Source organism: Ips typographus, unplaced genomic scaffold (assembly GCF_016097725.1).
Source record: "Ips typographus isolate SLU unplaced genomic scaffold, UJ_Ityp_2.0 IpsContig73, whole genome shotgun sequence".
Taxonomy (NCBI): domain Eukaryota; kingdom Metazoa; phylum Arthropoda; class Insecta; order Coleoptera; family Curculionidae; genus Ips; species Ips typographus.
The window spans coordinates 432711-443993 of record NW_028098578.1 but is presented as its reverse complement, the minus strand read 5'-3'; positions in this window follow the sequence as shown (position 1 = coordinate 443993).

Here is an 11283-nt window from a genome sequence, read left to right as displayed (position 1 = left end):
ATTTGACAAGCCCTAAGAACATCAAGGAATTGCGAACTTTTATCCAAACTTGTTCATGGTATCGCAAGTTTGTACCCAACTTTGCTGCCATTGCAAAGCCTCTGACAGACTTAACCCGGAAAAATGCTCCTTGGAAGTGGACAGAAATTCAGGAGAAAGCGTTTATCCTTCTGAGAAACGCTCTAATAACAGCTCCAATATTACGACAAGCAGATGAAAATATTCCATTTGTTATCAGGACGGATGCTAGTGCCTATGCGATCGGAGCGGTGTTACTCCAGGGTGAGCGCACCGAAGAAAGACCAGTGGAATATGCAAGCCGTTTATTGAGTGCTTCAGAGAGGAACTACAGTACCACCGAACTACTACTCCGCCTCTACTTGGCAGTAGTGTGGGCTGTCAAAAGATTTAGAGGTTACATAGAAGGAACAGAAGTGGTTCTAAGAAGCGACCATCAGCCTCTGAAGTGGTTCCTATCTATCAAGACGCCAACTGGACGACTTGCAAGGTGGGCTTTAGAACTGCAATCATATAATTTGAAGATTGAGTACACTCCCGGAAAGAATAATGTTGTAGCCGACACCTTATCCAGACCGCCATTATCCGAGAACTGAACAAATGGAAGACCCAGAACTTGTAAAAATCATCCAAGAGTTCGAAAGTTTAAGCGACGACAGTAACAGATGGGCAGAACGAGGTTACCTGATGGAGAAAGGTGTACTTTACCGCTATTCAGCAGAAAACGATACTGAGGAAGCACAACTGGTGGTACCTGCTCATAAAAGAAAACAAGTGTTAGCAGAATACCACCATTCAGAAACAGCATGCCACGATGGTGTAGACCGAACCTTGGGACGCATACGCTTAAGATACTATTGGCCAGGAATGCGGAAGACAGTTTTAGAATATGTGAAGAGTTGCGTTGACTGCCAAAGATTTAAACCTTCAAATTTGAAACCTGCAGGTTTACTGCAGACGCCCGTCCAATCAGCTCGTTTCGAAGTGTTATCAGTAGATTATTTTGGACCTTTACCGCCAAGTAGTAAAGGCAACCGCTGGATCTTAATAGTGGAAGATGCAGCTTCCAGATGGGTGGAATTGTTTGCTCTACCCGACGCCACTGCGATTGCCACTTCAACCACACTAATAGAAGAAGTATTTTTCCGATATGGAGTTCCACGTGCTCTTACAAGTGACAATGGTGTGCAATTTGTCAGTGCGGTTGTACAACATGTGTGTACTGTACTGAACATAGATCAAAGATTAACTTCTTACTACCACCCGGCCTCGAATCCAGTAGAGCGAAAGAATCGAGATATGAAAGCCCGTTTAGCTATCTTGGTAAAAGAAGAACATACTACATGGGACCAGTTTTTACCAGCCATCCAATTTTCTCTTAACACAGCCCTTAGTGGTAACACTGGCTGCACCCCAGCTTTCTTGACGTTTGGCAGAGAGCTGCGGACTTCTGATGAAGTCGCCCATGATATTCGAACCATTGCCCAACAAGAAAACTTCGTTCCAGTCATATCACCTTACCTAAAGAAAATGGGACAGTTTCTTGAAGATGCCAGATCCCGAGTTGAGAAAGAGCAGGATCGCCAAAAGGAGATTGCTGATAAAACCAGGCGTCCTCACCCAAACTATGAAGAAGGAGACTATGTCTTGCTGAAGACTCATGCGATAAGTGATGCATCTAAGGGTTTCACCAGCAAGTTTTGCCCCAAACGAGACGGACCATATAAGATCCTGAGGTATGTTACTCCCGTTACAGTTGAATTAATCGATCCTGAACGATCCAACCAGAGCATTGGAAAGTACCATGTCTCCGATGTAGAGGAATTTACCCAGAGAGAGGATGACGATACTCCTAAGCCGCTGCGGCCCGTTAGGCAGCGTGGACGACCCAGAAGGTATGACGACTACGTCGAGTAAATCCTACTTTCCCTTCGAGGGCGTAACGGGAAAGTAGAGGGGGAGTGTAACACAACCGTGTTATATGAAGCACGAGACCTGTCTAAGCGCCCGAGAGAGGAAGAAGAGTTTTAGAGGTTATGTAGTTTAAGTTAAGAGGTTAAGATTTTTCCCGGACTTATGTTTTGGCTTTGTCTTTTAATTTTCTTTTTGTTATAATAAAGTATTAATTAAAGTCTACAACCAGTGTCTGCTTCTCTGAAACAACAGAGTATAACGGTGGCCCGTTACAAAACCGTTTTCCCATGTTAATCTCCTATGTCCAGGGTGCTCTTGGACACATGGTATATTGTGCTTGAGATGTGAATGTCATTTGTCATCCTAACTGATCATCATGAGTAATGCTCAGAGTAATGTTACTTGTTTTCTTTCTTTTAAATCAACCATTTTTTGGAAAGAAGTAGTAGTCCATATTCTTTCAGTGGAGTCGCAAGAGTACGAAAGGAAGGAAATGACAAACAGTCTTCTCCACAATACTTTATTATGACCTTAGATGGTAAGGTCTGCTCAACAAGTTTCGGTCACATAAATGAATAAATAGTAGAATATGGACTACTACTTCTTTCTGAAAACTGCTGGTCGAGCAATTTTAGTCCGTGAATTCAAGAAGAATCTACTGGCGAGGAAGCTTACTCAACTGGACATCTGGTTCAATGGCGAATGCCTGAGGAGGAATCTGAAACCGAATTATGTCTCCTTACGCTGCAACTCCAAGTCTACATCATCAAAGAGGGCGATCCAGCTGGCCACACGGGTCTGGATCAAGGATGAGGTCAAGAGGTTATACTTTAGACTTAGTAATACTGACCTTAAACTTAAGTGTTTATATTTCGAACTAACCAGTGTTCTGCACCCTGTTGAATTTGATTCACTGCACCATTCTTTTATTGCAATTTGTGTGTGACATGTGGAATAACAAATTTGAGGTTTTACAACGTAAACTATCGAGACTGAACCCCTTACCAGTGCCGACTCTTAACTACGTCAATCAAGCCACTTCCAACATAACCCCCAATGTAACCCTTACACCGTCTTCTACCCCACATTTAGCCTCCAATAACCTCCCACATAGTCCGTCTCCCTGAAGCTTCACAAGGTGCAGTTCGATCTGCTTGCGCCGTCCATCTTAGCAGGTTTCACGCAGGCGGTCTCTCTTCAGTGGTTCCTGCCGGAAGCAAGATGGAAAACAGGAACTTGTCCTCACTAAAGAAAAAAGTCAAAGACAACGATTTGATAGTAACAAAAGCTGACAAAGGCAATTGCGTAGTGGTTCTTGACAGAACTCAGTATATGGACAAGGTCCTGGATTTTCTGAGTTCGGACTCCTTTGAAATTTTAAACTCCTCCCCTCTGGACAAATTCCTGGTGACATTTAAGTGAATTATTAATAGAGTCCAGACTACTTTAACACCATTGGGATTTAATAAATACAAAATCATACCTATCAGCCCTTCCGTTCCCAAACTCTATGGCCTTCCCAAAATCCACAAACCCAATATCCCCATCAGACCAGTGGTTTCCTTTTGCGGTTCTCCCTTCCACCATCTTTCTGCCTGCTTAAATGATATTATCCTTAAAACCACCGGATTTAAAAGTAAATACTCAATAAAAAAATTATTTGAACTTTGCTCCCAACTCAAAGACTTAATCATCCCAGACACAGCAATCATGGTCTCCTTCGATCTTTCCAACCTCTTTCCCAGCATCCCACCACCTGACTGTTTAAACTTGGTCCAGGATTTGTTGTCCGCTTCAGAAGGTCTGGACCCTTTCCAGGTAGAAGACTTATAAACCCTGGTGGCTCTGGTACTGGAACAAAACTTTTTCCAGTTCAACAACACCTTCTATTCACAGTCCGGGGGCCTGGATATGGGTTCATGCCTTTCCCCTCTGCTAGCAGAGATTTTTATGACCAACATTGAACATTCCCTAGAATCCTACCACTCCTTCAATAAAATACTCTTTTTCAAAAGATATGTGGATGACATTTTTTGTATTTTTGATGGGTCTCTTGATGACCTTCAACAATTATTCATGTTTCTTAATGATTTACACCATTCAATCTCATTCACTATGGAACTAGAGTCATCCCATAAACTACCTTTCCTTGATATTTTGCTTTACAGGTCTTGTAACCACATTGAGTTTTCCATCTATCACAAACCCACAAGCACTGCATAATCCCCTTCCAATCCAATCATCCAATTAATCAAAAGGTTGCGTCATTAAACTGTTTCTTTAACCGTCTATTTAACATACCAATGTCTGAAACAAACTTTAACTTAGAACTTTCTTGGATCAGAACAGTAGCAACCAATAATAATTTTCCAAACACATTAGTAAATAAAATTTATTTTAACCATTTTAAAAAATTTGTTAATAAGAATTTAATACATTCAGAAAAACCTGAATACCCAAAATTCTTTTCCAACCCCTTTTTGGGTCCACTGTCACACGCGCTCTCCACGCGCACGTCCACTCCACGCGCACGTCCACTCGCATTCATGAACACACTCGGGAGTACTTGAAGTTCACCAACAACCCCAACCTAAATACCACTTATATGAAATCTATTTTCTCTCCACATCTTCGTCAGAATGATCATACCTTCAACACCGAACAGGGTTTCAAGATTCTGCATGTGTGTGGTAAGGGCAGCCTCCTTAACCATCTTGAGGTGCTTGAAACTAACAAGGCTTCTGGGGATGGTGGGTGCACCTGCCTGAATGATCAGCTTAACCATACATCAACCTCCTTTTTTAGGTCCCTAACCTTTTAATGCATCCCATACCCTTTTACGCAACCCTAACACATCCTCTTCCACCATCCCCTCCCTCACCGTGGCGTGTGTCGGTGTCGGCACTTCTTCGAGTTTTACCACCTTCATTGAACCCCTATTAGCCACCCCCATCTGGCTTAATACGTTGTCCACCTGTTTGCTGGTTTGGTGCATTGTTTACTTTCAACTTCACTACCTGCGGTATGAATGGTTGCGGTTTTTAACCTTTCTATTGTTAATCTTCAATTGCTTTGTGGGTTGCAGAACTATCTGCCTGTTGTCAGTTTCCCCCGTTTGCCTTCAAATTAACGGCTTATCAATGTGAATTTTTTTTAAAAATTTTTGCACCTCCATTTTGTTTCCTGTTTGATCGCCTCTTCTGCGGATGGTGTATAAGTTTTAAACTCTTTTTTCCCCATAGGGTCTCACCCAGCCCTTAAAATGGGTCTAGTTTAAGTTTTTTGTTTTTAATTTAATGTGCTAGAGTTAGTTTCTTCTCCATAATGAGGTAACTATTTAAATTTCCCATAATCTTTTTAATTCATGTTACATGTGTTAAATTTTACAGCTTTGTTCGCCTATTGAACTATGTTAAATTCACTAATTCGGTATAACATGGGTCTCTCTGTCTCTCCCCTTGTAAAAAGACAGTAGTCACATTGATCGACTGATTTGAGGTATGTTTTCTCGTTTTTTAACATCTCGTTTTTTAACTTTTAACTTCCGGTACACCAAGTAAAGTAGGTTATTCTTGTAGCTCCTGAAGATGGTCATTTATGTGACCGAAACTTGTTGAGCAGACCTTACCATCTAAGGTCATAATAAAGTATTGTGGAAAAGACTGTTTGTCATTTCCTTCCTTTCGTGCAACCATTTTTTATTAAATTTACAATGCAACTTATATCATCATAAATTATTAACAGGAAAGGTTGACTACTCTATTAATACTATGCATTTTCATTTCGAATTTCTAATCTGAGTGTAATCCACATTCTAATTTGATTTTATGAGGCATTTGGCCAAAAATAAAACTGGTTGTTCTTTGATAAAGTTTAAACCTTGGTTTAAAAGAAAAATCACCTGAAGTATTAAGAAAAGGTAATGTTATATTAGTAACAATTATATTAAAACCAAATGTGGTGTGTTCAAAGCCCTACTTTATAAACATTTTCAATTATAAACATATCAGGAGATATTTTTTTTTTGGGATTCTTAACCTTACATAGTACATACCAGGTGTCCAAGAGCACCCTGGACATAGGAGATTAACATGGGAAAACGGTTTTGATTTTTTTGCGCCTGTACGGTTAATTTGATTGAAAAATCGTATTAATAAAAGTTGTAGTACCTATCACGGACTAATTTTCTGTATTTTTTTCAGATCTCTAACTTGAGCCCTTTTGTCGTAAAACACGAACAAAAATGCGAAAATTTTAACTTTTTACCTGCACTGTATAAGCGGTTGTCGAGCAACCGTACCAGCAACAATGAAATGTTTACCCGTTGCCCGACAACCGCCTATACAGTGCAGGCCAAAAGTTTAAATTTTCTCATTTTTGTTCGTGTTTTACGACGAAAGGGCTCAAGTTAGAGATCCGAAAAAAATGCAGAAAACTAGTCCGTGATAGGTACTACAACTTTCATTAATACGATTTTTCAATCAAATCAACCGTACAGCCGCAAAAAAATCAAAACCGTTTTCCCATGTTAATCTCCTATGTCCAGGGTGCTCTTGGACACCTGGTATATAAAAATTTTTTTACTGCAGCTATATAGCTTCTGGCAAACACAAGGTCTTTTGTCAAAAACTTATAGCTGCTTTATTAAGACCTTTCTAAAACATTTGGAATACTCAGTTTTTTTGTTTTTACAGGGTGCCCATTCTTTGAGACTCATTATGGGGATTTTGGTTATTTAAAGAAATAGGTACAAGAAAGCTTAAATTGGGGCAAAATTGAGCAATTTAAAGTCGAATAAAATGTTAAATATTAGAAAATTTTTAGTACTTTCGGAGATATCCCAAAAAAAAAAACCAAAATATTGGAAATTAGGTTTTAACTTTTACTTATTTCTTTGGTAAGATTACCATTGCCACTTTTCCTCCTCTACAATGTGACAATATCAATTTTCAAATTCAATTATGTTTTAATAAAGAGTCTCTTGAAAAAATTACATTTAAACAATTCTCCATTATTACTTGACACTTCTTCATGAGACATCATTGACTTTTTCTAACCAATGAGCATGTGACCCTGTTGAATGACATCATGGAATTCACTCTGCCTTCCTAATCAATTGTTGATTAATGCTCTGATTGATGTTATTTTATCCCAAGCTTTTGGCTCTTTCTTATTCCCGTCTTTTTGGTGCCACTTTTTTGACATAAAAAGTCCCTGTTTTTGACAACCATTATCAGTTTTAAGGTTTTTGTTTTGGGGATGCCATATTAGATAGAATTTTATTTATTTAAATTATTTTTGGTTACAGTTAAGCTATAATAACTCAATTTGTATCTTCACAATTGTGTCAATATTATCCGAGATATTTTTACAACAAATCTTTATGTTTTAATCAAAATTTTATAAGGTTTGGTTTTTTAAAAATAGATTAACACCTGTTTTGGACATTTTGTGAGACTGCTCATGATATTTACTATTTATCATATAATGCATATTCTTGAATATTTAGCAACTTTGTTTATACAGGGTGCGGAATGGCACACAGTCTTCGCCACTATAAATTTATTATAACCTACTAATTAAAGGGCTCGACTGGTTTCGGACATAGACATGTCCATCATCAGGAGCTAGAAAATTAACATTCTACAAAGGTGAACTCACAAAGTGAACAATGGCGAAGGACATAGGTACCTTAAATGCGAGCTTAAATGTTACTTAATAAAATTAAAGTAATGCTTTCTATACAGGGATAGACAGCAAGACCCCCCATTGATTGATATTATTTAAACATTAAAACGGGGCGAATAAACTGTAAAATAATTAACTCGTTAGGATAATTAAATTAATAAAAGTATATAAAAGAGTTTCTTACCTTATACTGCAGAAGAAAAAAAAACCCAGCTTCCCACCCCCAATCTTGACTTCAAACTTTATTTGTAACTAAAAGTAATATTACGAAAACTGAGAAGAAAACTATTTTATGTCCATATGTTCAAAAACTTCATTTTGAAAAAAAAAATACAATTTAGTTTTTTTACAAAATAGTAAACTCGATAGTGAGTTTCAATTTAGTTTGCTCAACAAACAAATTATCTTGAATATTTAGAGAATACATTACAAAGTTAAGATGAATTTGTAGTTTGGAAATCATGCAGTACCTGTTCTAAGATATAAGTCTCCCAGTTTTTTGAAGTTTGGCCCTTATTTCTCTAAAAGGCTCCATAACTAGAAATGCAGCATACAGCCAAATTGAAACCTATTTTTTACAATGTTAGAATAAAAAATAGAAAAAACTTAGACAGTCATTCCATGGCACAATGTTTACTCAAATCAAGTAAAACTCCAACCATAAAATTGAATCAAAGTCAAATTTGCTTTTACAGAAGACAGTTGTGGTATCACCTAACAACATTAATTAATAACATCGAGACTGTCTATTATTTTAAACCATAGTGCAGTTATAGTAATAAAACAACATAAACATAAAATAGTTTATATCTCAATTTTCTTGATATTATTTTTAGTTATAAATAAAGTTACTAAATATTCAAGTATATGCATTATATGATAAATAGTAAATACCAAAATAAATACTATGAGCAGTCAAACAAAATGTCAAAAACAAGTGTTAATCTATTTTTTAAAAACCTTATAAAATATTGATTAAAATATAAAGATTGTTGTGAAAATATTCATACAATTGTGAAGATACAAATTATGTTATTTTAGCTTAACTTTAACAAAAAATATTTTCCATAAATACAATTCTATCTAATATGGCGTCTCCATAACAAAAACCTAAAAACTGATGATAGATGTCAAAAACAGGGACTTTTGTCATTTATGATAATGCCATGTAAAGGAAGAAACGTCGCACTGTTAAATTTCATTTATTTTTGGATACCTTATCAAATAAATCAGGAAAAACCCAAAAAAGTGCGATAAAGTAACATCTATCAACAATTGATTAGAAAGTCAGAGTGAATGGTTTGTGTCACATGCTCATTGGTTTGAAAAAATCAATGATGTCACATGAAGAAGGGTCAAGTGACTAAATAGAGAATTGTTGAGATGTGGTTTTTTTAAGAGACCCTTTATTAAAACATAATTGGATCTGAAATTTGATAGTGTTAGATTGTAGAGAAGGAAAAGTGGCAATGGTAAAAGGTCTTTTGTGTGCAGTTATAAAATAAATAAGTAAAAACTAAAAACTAATTTCCAATATTTCGTTTTTTTTTTGGATATCTCCGAAAGTACTAACATTTTTTTAATATTTAACGGGGTATTTTATTCGACTTTAAATTGCTCAATTTTGCCCCAATTTACACTTTCTTGTATATTTTCCAATAATTGATATCCCCATGGTGAGGGTCAAAAAATGCTCACCCTGTATGCACAAAAAAAGTACAAATCAGCTAACAAACTAACAGCAATTTCTCATATACAGAGTATTCCAAATGTTCTAGAAATGTCTCAATAAAGCAGCTTTAAGCTTCTGACAAAAGCAATGACAAAAAACTTTGTTTTTGTCAGAAGGGGCAATGATAAAATTTTGATATACTAAGTAATGTTAAAAATCACAAAAAACAAGTATTAATAAAATTAATAATAAAATAAATATACAGTGTGACCCATTTAGAATGGAAACACCCCTATAAAATTTTAGGTTATTAACCGATTTCAATGATTTTTTTTTTGAAATAATTAGGAATGAAATGTCTATTACGGGAGAAAATTTTAAATATTTATTTCAGTTTTCAGGTCATATTACGATACTTTTTCTTGATAGAAAATGGAGAATTTTTATTAGCGATTTTTTTATTGAAAAATTTATTTGTATAAAGTTTATTTATTTATTGATTTTTTTTTTTTTTTTTTTTTAGAAATTAATCAATTAATAATTAATAATAAACAAGTAAATAGTAACACCATTTCTATGGCAACAGTTGATGCAGGGTGTTCTTTTGTGACCGTTAGCTTAGAGGATTTTTGAATTTTAATTTGTCATAACTTTGGTATTAATGAATAGATTTTCATGAAATTTTGGTCACAGCTATTTGAAAGCACTATAGATCCAGTGGCGTAGTAATTTTTTCAATAAAAAAATCGCAAATAAAAATTTTCCATTTTCTATCAAGAAAAAGTATCGTAATATGACCTGAAAACTGAAATAAATATTTAAAATTTTCTCCCGTAATAGACATTTAATTCCGAATTATTTCAAAAAAAAAAATCATTGAAATCAGTTAATAACCTAAAATTTTATAGGGGTGTTTCCATTCTAAATGGGTCACACTGTATAAGTATCTTTAAGTACTACATAGTTCATAGTTTACCATGACGCTATTTCCTTTGTATTAGTTGATAATGTAGATTGTACTCTATCCTAATCACAATTCGGAATAAAAACTGTTATTATTATTATTATTATTATTATTTGCAATAAAAATGTGTAAAATGGTAAATAGCAGAGGGACACAAAAAACAGTTTTTGCGGAAGAACTATTAATGAATGCTAGAAGATTTTACCAAGAGTAGTAAAACCTTGAAAAAGAACCAATACATCAGATTAAATAATAAAAAAATAATTTTAACAACGAAATAAAAAGTTCTAGTAATTCTTGAACCCAGTCACTGAAGAACTTAGAAGGCAAATGGACGTGGTTGTTTCATCGAACCATGAGCCTTACTTAGAGACAAGTCTACAGGAAGTTTCATTAAAATCATTCTCCAAATATTTCCGAAAATAGATTTTTTTTCAAAAAAAAACGCTTTTTTCTAATGACAATTACGTCAAATCGCCACCTTTCGATCTAAAGAATGCCACAGTACCCTTTTGATCATGTGCTTACTGGACAACCTGTATAAGAGTTTAACTAAATTCCTCAAGGTGACCAAGAGGGGTTATTAGACTTACTCTCTTTTAGAGGCCACCAGGATCGCCATAAAAAATGCTCCAACCGATGTCTGAACAAATAACGTAGCCAAGAACCTAGAGAGAGGATCAAAAGCCATGCAAGTAAAAAACCAAACACGATAATGAAATCGCCAGAACCATTGTCATAGATGTAAAAAGTAAAAAGTAGTAGTCCATGTTCCCACCATGCCATTGCCAATGTAAATGCCAACAAAAAACATAAAGTCGAGCATTTTGTATTTAAAACGACTTTGTGTTTTTTGTTTACACTTAGATTGTCACCGATGTTAGCTGTACGGACATCTCCAAAGCTGCTACCACACTAAACCCAAGTGAGGGAAAAACTATTATCGGAGTAAAAAAACCGACCAAATGGTTGAAAGGATCAAAAATGGTTAAAGTTTAAAATGTTAAAAACTGACCTAATAAGGGCG